At 47.1% G+C, this 15347-nt stretch overlaps 1 protein-coding gene and 1 pseudogene across 1 annotated transcript in view; both read right to left on the bottom strand.

Annotated features, from left to right (window-relative positions):
* LOC149354891 (uncharacterized) overlaps nucleotides 1–12038 on the bottom strand; it is a 175808-nt gene extending 163770 nt beyond the window's left edge. The window contains exon 1 of the mRNA XM_089583546.1: nucleotides 11941–12038. The gene's annotated coding sequence lies outside the window, so the exon portion shown is untranslated. The remainder of the gene's footprint in view (nucleotides 1–11940) is intronic.
* The window catches only part of LOC149354889 (uncharacterized), a 115778-nt pseudogene that overhangs the window by 17900 nt on the left and 82531 nt on the right, over nucleotides 1–15347 (bottom strand).

Here is a 15347-nt window from a genome sequence, read left to right as displayed (position 1 = left end):
AATTTCTGGCTTGTGCCTATTAAGGCGAAAGCCTTTAATGGCTCATACTGTCGTGACCAAGACGTGTTAGCAAATTTGATCGCGTTTCAGATTGGTCGAAATGGTTGTGACGTCACTGCGCGCGAATTTTGACGGGTGTCCACCGAAATATGTGAGGCAGTTACTGCGTAACTTCCTTTCCTCAAATACAATTTTCATTTTCTTCATTACGGCCCCTCTTTCTCTTTCTCCTTTCACTCCACTTCCTCCCTTCCTGTACGGTGGGGTTCAGGTGTCCACCGAGATGACAGAGAATTACAGCGCCATTTCCTTTCCTCAAATAGCGTTGCGTTCAAAGGGCAACGCATCGCACCGAACGAGTGGTGGCGTTCCGTGGACTCCCTGGCAGCGCTACAACACGCGGTCGCGTTCCACTCCTAAAGGCGAAGATTAAGCGTCATTAATTGGCAGTTAATTGATGCACCTACAAAATGCGCAGTGAACAATCGCGTAGCAGAATGCAGCACTCAGGCTTTCGCCTTTCACCACTTTAGCCGCTAAAGTTCCTCGTAATTTTTTCATAAGATCTACAATAACAATCCTGTCCGAAAGTGCCGGCTACTAACTCCCCCTACATATGCTTCAGGCCGCATTGGCCATCGCCACAAAGTAGGTGTTTCTTCATGCCATACTAAACATTGTTTTTATTAATTTGTCCTCAGCACTCCTGTGAGTTGGAACCACCCACCCAGTTATGTAGCAGAAATTACTCTCTTTAATACTTTTAAGACTACCGTATGTAATCTTTCTTTATAAATTCTGTTAGCTTCCCTTGCATTTGTTCTCCCTGTCATTTTTTTTTCGCCACCACTGTTTTTTTTAACTCGTTAGTCGTTAATTTTTCTTTGTTTCTTTTTCTTTTTGTCGCCTTACACCAGTTATTGTTCCTACTGCACTGTATGTTACCAAATGCATGTCCTCCCACTCCCCTCATTAATGCCTTCGGGCCGTGAAGGTTTATAAATAAATCAATGAATAAATAAATAAATAAAGATACGCACGCATCTTCTGACCTCTCTTTCCCTGCAACATACCGATGGAAGCATTTCAAGGGCACATCGTCTCAGAGCTTTCATTCGAAATAAATGCCGGCCTATCGGTGTGAAGTTCGCGCCGTTCAAGGTTAAAGACAGCATTTGAACTCAGCGATCAAAACTGAAAAATACTGGCGTTTAAGTGGAGGAGGACTTTTGTAGAGCAACCAGGCTCTCGCGTAAAAGGCTATTGGACTACAGAAAAGCAAATGTCCATAAATATAACTTGCGTTACAACAGGTTGTACGTGAACGAAATATGTGACCTATATTGTGCAGAAACTGATGCGGTATGCGAAGTAAAGCACCATATGCGCGTGCCTCCGACAGTGTTGCATCAACCTCGCGTGCATCAACTTCACCCTCTCGCACGGTATAGCAAAAAGTAGTCGCTCAGGTGTTACCCGGTCCTCGTTCCTTTTTACTAACATTAGGAGCATTTTAAATAAACCTGATCCATTGCCATATTCAGGCGACACGTTCTTTGCCGATGTGATTATCCTGGCAGAAACGCAGTTGTACGAGGAAGTTTATTCTCGAGAACTATGCACTTGTGGAAAAAATTACAACGTTTACAGGTCAGATCAGTGCGGGCTAGTAGAGGGGGGGGGGGGGGGGGGAGGTTGATTGCCGTATCAGATGATTTGTTTCCTGTAGTGTTCCAATGGATTCTTCACTGCAATTTCTTGGCACTGTATCCATTTGAACCACAAGGACGTTGTATTTTGCCTATGCTGTCGACTGCCTATAGCTTGCAGCCTTCCTCCTGCGCCGACCTACGAGTATGTGACGCCATCAATTTGGTCCTTTCTAGGTTTCCGAGGGCTCCTCTGTATGGTCTTGGTGGTTTCAATCTTCCCGAAATTTCATGGCAGGGTCCGCTTTTCACGTCTCACCTGCTTCATAAGAATGTTCTGCTTTTATTTACTTGTGTTCAATGTGTGGGATTCTACGTGGACACAGGCCACCACCCACCGCGGGTTCGAGCTTCGCGCGAGCCAAGGGCCCCGATCAGCCGTCACCACACACCACTGGGACACCGATGCGGCGCACTCAACCTCCGCAGGGAGGAGAGCGATTCGCCGCAAAGAAATAGGCCTCCAAGTTCACAAAGGAGACGTTTATTCACATCGTCCTCCAGCTGATACACACACACTCAATAGTCACCCCGTCCCGGGGGCGCGCGAGGAGCAAGGCTCCGCTGCGCGCACGAAGCGACTCGAGTAATGCGCACCGCTAGCACGCCGCTGCAGGAGAATGTCCCCGCGGCAGTGCTGTGATCTCTCTCTCGTGTCGACCGTTGGGCCGGTTGCGAGAGAGAGTGGGCATCCAACGCAAGGTACGCCTGTCAGAGGTCGCTGGACCCCGCTGGACAGGCTCGAGCCGCTGCAGGTCAGAGGACACGTGCGGGCGAGCTCGAGTAAGCACTGGTCCGAACGGCAAAGGCCGGCACGGACAAACAGTAACGTACGCACCTTACGCTGTCTCGGAGGGATCCCTCTCTCTGGGCCCCGCTCGGACGGTCGCGCGGCGCGCGGCCGCCCAAAGCGGGGTCCCGAATTCCCGCCAAAAGGCGCCAATGGCAAAGGCCCTTGGGGAGCCGGGGCGGAGCTGTGGCTAAATGACAGTGATTAGTCACCCAGCCGCCTCTCCACCGCCTGAGGCGGGAGCAAGGGAAAGAGGAGAAACAACGCGGGCGGCCGGCACAGCCGCGCAAAGGCGACGGCGGAAAGCCAGATTCCCACAAATGTTAAACCTTGTTCATGTCATAAAAGAACCCACCCGTGCTACCCAGACATCTGCCACCATACTCTGTCTTGTGCTGACCACCTCTCCCGGAACTACACCTTCAGTTAGCTTCCTCCAGGCTTAAGTGACTTTAAGGCGATTCATCTAACTATGCCGTCACGCTTTTCCCGGTGCTTAAGGTGATATAAGTTACTATAGAAACTAGAACAAGGCGGATTTTCAAGCGATTAATACAGAACTAGAGCGCTTTGCCAATACCTTCTTCCCGTAGTTCTGGGGGCGTCCCATTCCCGAGTACTGGCGCGTCTTTAAAGCGAAGTTGAGTGAACTCACTGGCGAATTCATCCCCGTTCGCCACGTTTTTTGTTCTAAACAAGCACCCTGGTTTAACTTATCGCTCAAGCGCCTGCTAAACAAGAAAAAAAAGCTCATCTATCGGCGCCTGCAGCGTACAAGCATTGCTGGGAAATGACATCATTACCTTACTGTTGAGTCACAGTACAGGCAGGCCTTGAAGTGCGCTAAGCATACTTTTTATAACGACACACTGTCTCAGTTGCTCACTTCCAACCCACAAAAATTTTGAAACGTAATTAATATGCGCAAAAGAAAAGATATTCGAATTCATTCCTAAAATAGTTTCTCGGTTCCACTTGACAAGTGTTGCAATATTTTAAATGATACATTTTTGTCATCGGTAACTAATTCTATGCTGTCTACTTTACTCGATAGTGTGGTTTGAGAACTGGTTTCGATGGAGCCAATTACTATCACTGATGAAGAGGTTGCAAAGCTAAATGAGAAATCAAAGCTTGCATCAGCTGCAAGGGTTGACGGCATCAATTATGAGCTCCTCGAGAGTTCATGTTTATAATTATCCCTGATGCCCGACATTTTTAAGCAGTCCCTCCTTAGCGCATCGGCACCTGACGACTAGGGATTGGCAAGGAGGTTCCTGTCCACCAGTCCGATGATGTTCATAATCCTAATAACTACAGGCCTATTTCATTGACATCAATTTTGTGCAAGCTCCTTGAACATATTTATTGACACCTTGTTGATTACCTGGAATCTAATTCAATTTTTTACAGACGCACAGCATGGTTTTTGTAAGTATAATTCCTGCGAAACTCAATGAAATTTACTAATGATTCCATTTCTGTTTTGGATGGCTCATCTCTTATTAACTGTATAGTTATCGACTTTGCAAAAGCTTTTCATACCGTGCCACACCAAACGTTACTTTATAACCTGAGTAAAGAAGATATTGATGCTGCTCCTAAAATGAATTGAGTGTTTCTTAAGTAATCGGTACCAATATGTAACTGCTAACGATCATGACTCTATTTCCCCTGTAACATCTGTCATTCCACAAGGATCAGTACCAGGGCCTGTTCTTTTTCTAATCTATATTATTGATCTTCCATCCTTAGTTACTTCCAAAATAACACTTCGCTGATGAGTGTGTTTTATACAGAGAAGTTACTAACCTAGGTAAAGCATGTGCCCTTCAAAATAACCTGAAAAATACTGGTACTTGGTGTAACATCTGTAAAGTGATGAAAATTACACGCATGACTAAATAAATAACATCATGATCATACTCCCTTCATGACACCTCACTCAAACAAGTCCACAAGTATAAGTATCTTGGTGTTGAAATAAAAGATGATCTGTCCTGGAATGCGCACATTGAAAATATCACTAATGACGCTAACCGCATGCTTGGTTTCATCAATGCCAACTTGTCCGTGGCACCTATCCCTTTAAAACTACTGCTGCATAAAACTCTAGTGCACTCGCTGGCTCAGTATGGGATCTATGCAATTGCTTTCTCATTGGTTTACTTGAACCAATCCAAAATCACTCTGCAAGATTTATGACGCCTAATTGTTCACGTCATGCCAATGTTTCACAAATGAAAATAGCACTTAATCTTCCAGATTTTTCCACCCGACGTCGCATTTCTCGCGTGTACACTTTTCATAAAATGTATTAGCTAACAATGCCTAAAGTAATCCTTTTTTACTCCTCCATTGTACGCATTGTCCCGCAGAGGTTACCACCTAAAGGTTCATATGTTCCACAGTACACTACTGACCAATCCATAAACTTTTTCGTCCTCAAAACTTCCTCTGTCTGGAACTACCTGCCTTCCGCCATCGTCACGATTATGGACCATGTCAAATTCAAGGATGCTGTATTTACTTACCTCCTGCAACCACTCGTGTTTTTTTTTTCATTATCGTCCCACTTTTCTCTGTAACGCCTGACCGGTCCTTAGAGTAATCAAATGAGATTAATTTAATGAAATCAAAGCCCGGAATTCCTTCCCCACACATGTGTTCTGATCTGAAGATTTCGTTGACAAACTGGGATGCCTCTTTACAAGCTAAATTGTGTGAATTCGTGTGTTTTTGTATTTCGTACGTTATGTATGCTGCTGGGTATTGTAAGTTTTCATTCTCTTAGTTGTGTGCTGAAAGTATGTATTTGACTCCTGTTTGGGCCAAGCATTGGCCTGCGGTATTTTAAAGTAAAGTATTCTTCGACTGAAGCATATTTCAAGCAAGTCCTAAAAAGCTACTTCGATTAAAGATCGCAGATTGTTCGAATAGGTGACTACCTTCGTCCCCGAAGAATTTTTGACTTCAGGTGTCCCTCAGGGTTCTGTTTTTTCCCCTACTCGGTTCAACTTATAGGCTAACAACTTGCCCATAGCAGCTTTTAGATTATGCATATTTCAGTATGCTGATGACACTCTGCTTCTTTCCAGTAGTTCGGATTATACGAAAGCAATTCCAGAATTTTAGACCATTAAAAGAGATACTCTTTCAGCGGTGAATTGGTTCACATTTGAATGCGTTTCTGTGAACACGCATAAAACAAAACTATTTTGCTCTCATAATCAGCCCCCAAAAATAACCTTGATTACCCGTTTATTCCTCATAGATTTCCTTGAACCCATTATAAGACTGTATCTGTTACATATAAGAAAACAGTAAAATATTTCGGCCTGTCTACTGACAGTGATATGACCTGTAATACTCGTTTTACAGACATTTGTAGCAAACTGCGTTTATTATCTTGCGTGTTCAGTAACTCGTTCCATGAAGCTAAAAAAATTGTTTTGTATGCTTTCGTTCATAATGTGCTCAGGTATGGAATTATTGCATATCACTGCTCACCTTCATGGCGATCAAAAGTTAGCTGTATTTTAGTACAAATTCTATTAATCTAGTAGATGTAAAAATGTTTTGTTTTCGGCTCTAAAGCCACGTTATTTTGAAGCACTTTTGTTACGCACTGTGATGACCAGACATTTTTGCCTATTTATTTTATAATTGATCATATGCACGCACGTTATTTCCTCTTCGGAGGTGTTTGACGAATTTTCATCGCTTTTTTTAGGAATTATGATGTTCCCAACACTGTAATGTCCTTCCGAGCCCATTATTTTCTACAAGATAAAGAACTGCCCTAAAACTTATTTGCATGAAAATCTTTGTTGATTCGGGGTATTTTACATTTTACTTTCAATAAATAGTTTGTATTGCACCTGTTATACTGACTGCAAGCAGCACTTTTTTTTAGTTAATGGGCGAAACATTTCTTCGCTGCCTGCGCGGCGGTGTGCTCCGTGGTTATAGCGTTTAACTGCTGACCTGAAAGACGAGGGTTCGATCCCGGCCGCGGCGATCGCATTTCGATGGAGGCAAAAGGCTAGAGGCCCGTATACTCTGCGATGCCAGTTCACGTTAAAGAACCCCAGGTGGTCGAAATTATCCGGAGGCCTCCACTACGGCGTTCCTCGTAGTCTGAGTCGCTCTGGGAAGTTAAACCCCATAAAACAAAACCTTCGCTGCGCTACTTGAAATCGTCTCAGCCTAAAACAGCACCAAAGTATTCTTGCTTCTTGGAAGAGAAAAACATCCTTATTCAAAGACTACAGCTTTAACGTGTGTCGCTAATGGCCACACGGTAGGCCCTGTACTTGCCATGTATTTTGAGGGATGGTTAAGACCCGCTATCTCTGCAGCTACAAACATATATCGTTCAGGTTTTTTCTATTTTCTTTCCATTTTGCCTTATATTAAATGAACTATAATTGTTGTTTTTTGAGCAAATATTCACAGTGCGCTAATTTTTTCCGTGAAACCATAATTTATTGGTATGTTTTAAGAATGAATCTTGTCTAAAAAAATACCACTGCATAGATGTGTACCATTCTAGTTTACTACATTGCTTTAGAACTTTAGGAAGAGAAAGCTGGAAAAAGATCAGCCTTGTAGCTTTTCTTGTGTGTCTGTTTTGTTTGTTTTTTACTAAAAGGTGAAATGGAACAGATATTTATGTTCTGGAGATAATTACTCTTAGAGACAAAAAAAAATGCCTACTTTAATTTTTTTCCCCCAACAACATGGACTGAAATATCGTTTAGTAGCCACCACCAATGTAGTCGTATACCAGGGTCAACTTTATGCTTCTTTGCTTGTCGCTTTGCTTCTGTGGCTTGCTATGCGATCTGTTCAGCGTCTTTCCCACCAAAGTCTACTTTCGACGACGGTCCACATCACCCAAACGAAACCGCGATGCAGCACCCAAGTGATATATAGTAAATATCTTCAGGACGTTACCTGTGACCATGCTGTCATCACTGAATGTGGCAGCTGTATCTGACATGTTTATTCGAAGATGCGCATACTGAAGAACGCATTCCTTGTTGCGCGTTCCCAGACGACGTGCTGAAAGGCTTCGTCGGCACTTTGGGTTTGCCCGTGAAGGCACTTCGTGAGCTCTGTGGAGCTAGTTACTGGAAAACAGACCTCATGGTGTGAAGGACTGACACGTGTAAGTATCTGCACAAGGGGTTTGTTTGCCACCTGGCTCTTGTTGTAATCATAATAGTGTCTGGCTCTTAAAGAATACAGCCCGTGACAGGGGTCACTGTCGGTAGCCAACACGTTAAGTACGTTGCCTAAACCGCCTTATCTTTTACAGCAAGCTCTTTGGCGCCCGTTTTAAGGCGAAAGCCTTTAATGTCTCATCGTTGTAAGCAGCAGTTGTCGACAGAAATGTCACGCTTTTCAGTTGGTCGAAACGGTCGTGACGTCACAGTGCGCCAATTTCAAACGGGGCCAATTGTACTTTGGCTAGTAACCATGCAACCAATTGAAGGGATCATATAGTGATGCTCCAAGTAAGTGGGGACTGAGCTTAGTTAATTGCTTAATTACCCAATCAGCCTAATTAACATTTCTATTCAGGCCATGTAAATAAATAAAACCGAGTAAGAAATTGGTCGAGCTCGGGAATCGAACCCCGGTCTTCGGAGTGCGAGACGAGCTTGCTATCCACTCCGCCATGCCAGCTTTTTTTTTTATTTATTGCCTGTCTTTGGCTTATGACATTGCACAACAAAAATACACATAACGCTATATACATACGACACTGTCGTGGTCAGCCAGCACGAGACTGGCTTCGTCAGCTTAAAATTCCCGCAACATGCACAACGGCTCTAGTCTTGAGAGCCACTCGGGAGGCTCCGCAGTTGCTTTTTGGATTGCAAGAAACCAGTCCATGCTTTCCCGAAAATAAATTCGGGCCGGTCGTGCGTCTTTGTCACAATGGTAGCCTGCCATTCTGGAGCGCCATATACAGTGGAGGCCCAAGAGCATTATGAGATCAAAAGGTGACCCATCCTCATTATCAGTGCTTAAATAGTGAATTCCGTGCGCGTCAAGTGGTAGCTCTTTCTTTATGGTCCTTTGTAACACGTCCCAAAAATAAACCCCTTCCCAGCAATGCAAAAAAACATGGTCTATTGTTTCAGGCTGTTTACAAATTAAGCAGTTCGATCCCCACGGTAAAAAGAAATCCTTTCCCTCTAGAAACTTTTTAACTGGTAACGTCCCGGTGTGTAACTTAAAAAAGAAAGTGTTTACTCCTGGTGGCACCTGCATTTTCTTCAGCCTTTTTAAAACATCCCCTCCCGGGCCTCCACTGTACAAGGCCCTGTACATGGGCTCTGGGAAAACAATATCACAAAGATCATTGTACAACTTTTTCCTTTTGCTTTTCCACAAATAATCGGTGGAAAAACGTGCCGAAAGAAACCGAACGCTTGCTACAATCTCTTTGTAGTAACCAAAAGTTCCACCAGAGAGCTCTTCTGTGGATACCACAACCTGTTCCGGAGGGTAAAAGACGGGGGGCTAGGGCTAGGGCACCTCTTTTTAAGGCAGCTGGTGAACCGTTTTTTGTTTTTTCGCGACGTCACAGACCCGTTCTTGCGCACCGTGTGCCAAGTGAAGCTGCGGCGATTGCTCCGCCATGCCAGCTCGATGGTTTGGAATGAACAAAGGCGCGTCTAGTGAATACGGTGTCTTCGCTCACTGCCATCCTCCTTCCTTCCCTTCCGGCGAGGTTTAGCTGTCCATCGAGATATGAGAGAGAAATACATTTCCTTTCCTCAAAAACCAATTTACCGACGAGCGAGGCGTAGAACCGAATGGGCGATGGCGTTCTATGGACTCCCTGGCAGCGTTGCAAGACGCTCTCGCGTTCCACTCTTAGAGGCGAAGCTTAACATCTTAGCCACACATCAGTGACCGCACTTTAGGTCAAAAAAGTGCACTCCCCACCCCCTGAATTTTGACGGGTGTCCACCGAGATATGTGAGACAGTTACTGCGTAATTTCCTTTCCTCAAATACAATTTTCATTTTCTTCATTACGGGCCATCTTCGTCTTCTTTCACTCCCACTGCCTCCCTTCCTCTACGGTGCGGTTCAGGTGTCCACCGAGATGACAGAGAATTACTGCGCCATTTCCTTTTCTCAAAAACCGTTGCGTTCAAACGGCAAGGCATCGCGCCGAACGGGTGGTGGCGTTCCGTGGACCCCCTGGCAGCGCTACAACACGCTGTCGCGTTCCACTCCTAAAGGCGAAGCTTAAGCGGCATTAATTAGCGGTTAATTAGTATTCAGACATTAATCAGTAATTGACCATTAATTAGTGATTTGTCATCACTTAGTAATTAGTACTCAATTATATGTGACGCCACCAGTGCCACAGAAGGCGTCAAAGTGGTGCGGAAAACGCTTTCGCCTCTACGCACTTTAGACAGTCGAAGTGCCCCCTGAATTTTTTTAGTTTCGCGGTGTCGCCGTCGCCGTTGTCCCTCGTAACCAGCTCCGCAGCCGGGGCAGCGCGCTGCTCTAGCTGCGCGCGCTCCTGGCGCCATCTCCCGCGACCTCCTGATAACTTAATTGCTCTCTTCGCTCCTCCTCCAATGCCACCCTTGTGCGGCGGCAATCACAGCCGTGCGGGAGCCCGTGCGGTAGCCGAGACGTTATTACAAAGTTCATTTCTGGTTGGTGTTCGGCCTTCTTCTTTATGTACACCCCCGACCAGACGTGTTTCCGTCAAGCCCTTGACTTTGATATTTAAATAAGAGAAAACCAGCGCACTTCATTTCACTAAAGAGGCGCTGTCGATTATGCTTTCTAGAGAGAAAAAATGTTTTTAAACATGGTTTTCATTAGGAGGGACATTATTTTTTGGCCTTGATCCACTGGATGCCAAGAAATGAGGTGCATGCTTCACACTCAGCCAATCATCGAAGATACAGCCAGTGGAGACTGCCACCTCATGTACGTTTCCAAAAATAGTACCGCGAGGCGACAGCATTGCACCAATAGTTTAAGAGTATTGAAATATTAAGTAGTGTAATTTATGAAGCGTATTAAAACAATGAAAGCTACGATTTATGTGCTGTAACAATCGCGGAGATATTGCCCACACTTCCCGCACTTGTGTGAGAAACAAATAAGAACTGCATGCCTGATCTGCGTCGAAAGACCCCTTTAGGATTACACGCGCTCAGTATGGCGACAGGGATCAGCAGCAGGCTCTTTCGCCTAGAGCGAACAGTTTGATTCGATTGAAGCCGCGCAGCGTTGGTCTCACGCACCGTGGGTGGCCACCGCGCTTTCGGGCAACCGTCACAAATGTTTCCGGAGAGCATGGAGTTAAAGGACAGCGGGGGTTTTGCTCCTTTGGTCAGAAATTGCTCACGACTCACCTCTCTTGTACCTCTCAGAGAGATCGCCGCCAGTTCCCATGGGGGAGAGGGGAAAAAGCAGGCGCTTCGCGTAATTCCGGGCTAATCAAAGAAAGCCGGCACTGGAAACGATCTGCACGCTTTTTGGTCTGCTTGTTTTCTTACCGCTCCGAGCAGTTAGGGAGCAAGCTTTACGCCCGCCGGCCACCGCGAACGCTACAGTCGCGAGCCGCGCTCGGGAAGGCGATCCGTCAGCGGCTCAGACAAACACAAGAAAGCGACGCTAGCGGCGCGCTCGAGGAGACGAAAAAAGAAAGCTGGCTACGGTGAGAGCAAAAGATAAACGCCAGAATGGAAAACGAAACGAGAAGGGCAGAGAATATCCTTGACAGCAACTCATGCGCGACGAAGCTGTATAGCTAGTGCTTCTCCCCCGCTTCGCGTGGGAATCGCAAAGCACTGCTGCTGCCGAACCGCGCGGTCAGTCAAAAGTACGCGAGGGGGCGAAACAGTGGGAGACAGAGGAAAAGGGCCAGGACCGTTCAAAAAACAAGGGAAATCGCGCGGAGTCGGTAGCGCAGGGGTAAACAAAACAGAAGCAGCTGCTGCTTGGCTGCCGATCGGAAAGAGCTTCTTTGCCTGCGATGCGCGTGCGCTGTAGCGAGCGAGCCGTGCGTTAGCTCCGCAGGGAAAGGGGAAGGAGTTGAGGGAGGGGCTGCTGGGGAGTTCGTGAGCAGTGAACGACGACCGAGCGACTACAATGAGATCCGGAGAGGCCAGACAAAACGTGCACTTTACTCGAGAGATTGAAAGTTTTTGGAGGCTGGCGACCTTCCCTCTTACACGAATTTTGGCCGCAACCAAAACACGGATGGCGGAGAAGGAGGGGCAAGGGGCGGGCGGAGAAAGGAGCAGAAAGACTAGGGCAACAATAACAAAAAACAAAAGGGGAAACGTGCCCGGCTCCCTCATCCCCTTCTTTCGGCTTGAAGTGAAGTGCTCTTGTCTCTGGAGCCTCTGTATGCATACAATGCACGCATGTCGCACCCACGTACCTGTCTATTTGGCGCTATCCCCTGTCTGCATGATGCATGCGGCGGCGATCCAGCACTCAGCTGCAGCGCTGTCGGGGTGGCGTGAGTCAATGAGCGGCTGCATGAATGAGAATGGCGCATCGCAACGAGCCGGGAAGGCATACGGGAGGGGGGGGAGGGGGGGGGGGGGGCGTTCTGGGGCGGAAACGGACGCGAACTTGAGCGCGGTGGATCACGGAGACAATGAGAAGGAGAGAGGCCCAAGCGAGAACGCGCGTATTTCCTTTCGGGAGCCACGTGATTGGCGGAGATTCGCCACCGCCGCGGACCATTGCAGCACGGACGCAGCACGCACGCATCCACAAAGAGAAACGCAAGGCGACGGCGGCGGCGGCGGCGCGCGAGCAACCGAGACCGGCGCGCGAAAGGCGTGAGAACTCCGCGCTCAGCCTCTCTTGTGTGGCGGCGATCGCCTTTTGCCTACCGCGTTTGCTCTTGTTTTTCCCCGTCGTTCTGGGGAGAAAGCGAACGGTGGCGGCGGCGTTGCTTCGTTCCCACTTGGCGTTTGCTCCCTGCCTGAGCGCCCACGCTCCCTGCATGTTTAGCTACCGGGTGACCAGTCGGCCAGAATGGGGCAATTTCTTTCTCTCTGCGCTTTCAAGTTTTCCTCGCTCATTCTCTCTCCTCTAATCTTGGAGGGTCTGTCCGGACATTTATTCCTTCGGCGTGGCTCCCCTGTCACTTCTCAATAGTCATTCGCCGACCGTGTTTCTCTTTCTTCACTTAGGACTTTGTTCCTTAGCATTTATTTCGGTGTTTCGTTTCCATTCCTTTAGCACACACGCACTGTGTGCGAATATTTGCTTGCACCGTAACAAAATTTTTCCATCCTTGCGGATGTACTCCTTTTATCTGTCAACATCACCCTTTCTTCGGTGCCCTCTCCGAACATTCCTGCGTCTCATTTCCTGCCTTTGCTTCCTGTCCGGATTATTGTCTGAATGTTCTTCTCCCTTTGTGCTTCCCTGACGGCTCTTGTGCCGCGACACGAACACAGGCGAGGGAGAAAGCTACGCTGGGCTGTGCGCGCTAAGATTGCCAGCGCCAGAGGCCAATCAGGAGAGCAGGCACTCACGTCGAGCGCATTGTTGCGTCCAAGAGACATATGCACCCCCCCCCCCCCCCTCTTTTCCCTTCTCACGGCTTCACACCTCCCTCTTACACACGCGCAGACAATCAAACTCGCATGGACCAGTGCACGGCGGTCCCATTCAGGCGTGGTTGGCATCGGCGCCAAAAGACCCATTTGCACAAGACGAAGGTGTCACCGAAACGGGCGCGGCGAATTCTGTCATGAGGTACAGCTCACCGATTCTGCCTTTTCCGCCGTCATTCCAAGCGATGTTCGCTGCAGTAAACGGGACTAGCTCAGAGAATGTGATGTGCTTAAGCTTTCTAATAGCGCTGTCACTGTGGGTTGTAAGCCCATTTTAAGCACGCAGCTGTGGAATTTAAGCCCATTCGGTGTCCAGAGTTGCACCTCTTACAAAGCGTATCCTCCCCCGCCCCCCCCCCCCCCCCCCCCCCTAACTTTTATACATTTCAGCGACTTTGAATTTTCCTCTGTCTGGACATGTGGTCTCATTAAAGTTCAATGAATTTAAATGCGCCTATTGAGAGTTACCTTATTGTTTCCCGACATTTTAACCCGTTCTCAGAATAAAAGCTGCGGCTGCCATCACTAAGTCAAGGGCCGAGCCTTCACAGCTGTTCGCGCATCAGAACAGTTCATTTCACGCGCTCTCAACGTCGGCAATTATGACAGTCGTGAGTACAGCAGCCATGGCACCGACCAATCATGGGCCATTCAAGCGTGCGAACATCGTCGAGAATTCGGCCCTGGTTTGCTGACGCAAAATGGGGCGTGCATAATGCTGTGACGCCAGTGTATCGTCTCTGCAGCGTTATTTCACCTCGACCTTCGAAGCTGCTGTCTGTCCAGTATGCTCACGCCGCTTTGTAATGGTTATCCTTTCGATATTTTCGAGAAACTGATCACTGGGCAACTGAAGAGGTTTTAGAAATCGATTATCTTAAAGGGGCCTAAGGAAGCCTCGTAGGCTTTCAGGCTTCCCCGCAGTGCACAGTTCCTGGCAGGTGTTGCAATGATGAATGCCAAGCACTGCAGCGCTACATAATCATCATCATCATCAGCCTTACTATACGCCAACTGCAGGGCAAAGGTCTCTCCCATGTCTCTCCAAATAACCCTGTCCTTTGCCAGCTGCGGCCAACGTATCCCCTTATCTGCCCACCTAACTTTCTGCCGCCCCTTGCAACGCTTGCCCACTCTTGGAATTCACTCCGCTTCCATTAAGGACCAGCGTTTATCTTGCCTTCGCATTACGTACCCTGCCCAAGCCCATTTTTTCCTCTTGATTTTGACTAGGATGTCATTAACCCGCGTTTGTTCCCTCACCCACTCTGCCCGCTTCCGATCTCTTAACGTTACACCTATCATTTTTATTTCCATAGCTCGCTGCGTTGTCCTTAACTTAAGCTGAACCCTTTTCATTGGCGTCCACGTTTCTGTCTTATAGGTGAGTATTGGTAAGATACAGCTGTTGTATACTTTCCTCTTGAGGGATATTGGTAAACTTCCATTCATGACCTGAGAGGACCTACCATATGCGCTCCACCCCACTCTTATTCTTATAGTTATTTCCCTCTCATGATCCGGATCAGCGGTCACTACCTTCACTAAGTAGACGTACTCCCTTACCACTTCCAGCATCACGCTACCGGTTGTGAATTGCTCTTCCCTTGCTTGACTGTTGAACATCACTTTTGTTTTCTGCATTTTTAAATTTTAGGCCTACCGTTGCTGAAAACTGTTGCTTGAAGGTAGGAAAGCAAAGCCACCGAAGGTAAAGCTCACGAAGAGTTGTTTGGTCGTGCCGGACGACGCACGGCAGCATGTGTGAGAAGGCAGCGCAAATTTGAACTTTCGGCAACAATGACGTTACCATGAGTTTCGCCGCATTCCTCCAGAGCAGTGAGAAGAAGCCTAAACATTGTCGCTGTTTTAATCGGTGATTACGTCATCATTTTAAACGCTAGCAGAAAACTACTTGGCATACTTCAAAGAGATGCTTCATACATTCGGACCGTTGAATCAACTCGAATTCTCGAAAAAGCATTTCACCTTCAATTCATTCTATCAGCATTGATAAAACTTTGGGAATCAATAATACCCCGAAGAATAAATGTGGGACATAGAAAAGTAGGAATTTCGGTTTTCATCGTGATAGTCATTAACTGAAATAATAAGGCCAGCAGAATAATTTTCAGTGACGTCTCAAGTAGAAAAATCTGCTTTAACGCGTTAGAGTTAAGGCTCTCGTTCTGCAGAAAATCTAGTGTCGTCG

The sequence above is a fragment of the Amblyomma mixtum genome, chromosome 3 (genome assembly GCF_055824585.1).
Source record: "Amblyomma mixtum isolate Tamu chromosome 3, ASM5582458v1, whole genome shotgun sequence".
Taxonomy (NCBI): domain Eukaryota; kingdom Metazoa; phylum Arthropoda; class Arachnida; order Ixodida; family Ixodidae; genus Amblyomma; species Amblyomma mixtum.
The sequence above is the reverse complement of the archived record's forward strand: the minus strand, read 5'-3'. Positions and strand labels throughout refer to the sequence as shown.